Consider the following 1334-nt stretch of genomic DNA (forward strand, 5'->3'; position numbering starts at 1 on the left):
GTCCCGGCCAGAATATGTTTTTTTTGTTAAGCCATCATTTGCCGTCCGTAACATAACCTTTGATTTAAACTTCACGTACTATCAAGACTCAAGTCTCAGAAATGTAGCATATATGAAATATACTACTTCTACTACTACTACTATACTACTACTACTACTACTACTACTACTAAATATTAATAACAATAATAATAATAACAATAATAATAATAATAATATAATAATAATAATAATATGTACTTCTGAAATACATATGTATCTATGTGTTATTAATTCTTTCATAATCTTGAAAGAAACTTTTGATTTGTTTTTAGTTTGTAAATATGAAGGCCCTCTAGAAAAACTTGCTGGCTTATTATTCCATTATTATTATTATTATTATTATTATTATTATTATTATTATTATTATTATTATTATTATTATTATTATTATTATTATTATTATAGGACAACAGTGATGGCTTATTGCTTGCAGTGCCTAGTAGTAGTTGTTTCCTTTCATCTCCTCAGTTAGAACTTCAGACTGCAGGTCAAAGTGAGCTTCATGGATCACCTGCAAATGCATCTAAGAAGATAGTGTAGAATCCTTCAGATGATCTCCTGAACATGTATGGTTCTATCCAAAATCTGGAACTAGAAAACTGACAGCTCGGAAAAGGAAGAGATGTGCTATTCTCAGAGACACTCTAGAAAAAAGTACTTTCGAAGTGAAAAAGAAGCATCTAAAAGCAACCGAAAACGTAAAATCATCAGCTGAGAAGAATTTATTCTCAAGTCGTCTGTTTGGTTTCTGAAGAACCGTACGAAGAACAGGATACAGAAGAAGACTGGGTACAGTGTTTATGTTGTGAGAAGTGGTCTCATTGGTCGTGTTCCGAGAGAAATCCGTACTACATCTGTATAGATTATAGACATTGACTGCCACAGTGAAAATGAGTGAAGCGATGTTCAAGCTGTAGATTTGATAGCATTAAATTTCTGAATCAAGTCCGATTGTTGCAACTTACCCCAGATGATGTTGCAATTTACCCCATGGGTGGGGCAAGTGTCAACAGTCGGACTTAGTTCAAAAAGTGGATGCTATCAAAACTGCCGTTCGATGTTTTGCACTTCTCTTTTTTTGGTATGTAGTTAAGGCATGTACCTTTTAGTACACTCAATATAGTTTTTATATCTATAATAATTTTCGAGTAAAAAAACAGACCTGAAAATTGTTGCAACTAGCCCCATCTTCCCCTACAATCACTTTTTCAAAAAAAAAAAAAAAAAAAAAGTATAAAGCCAGTAAAGCAATTAACATGTAGGTCTATTTTCGAAGATAATATAGGAATTTT

This window comes from Thermobia domestica, chromosome 15, assembly GCF_964235325.1.
Source record: "Thermobia domestica chromosome 15, izTheDome1.hap1.1, whole genome shotgun sequence".
Lineage (NCBI taxonomy): Eukaryota > Metazoa > Arthropoda > Insecta > Zygentoma > Lepismatidae > Thermobia > Thermobia domestica.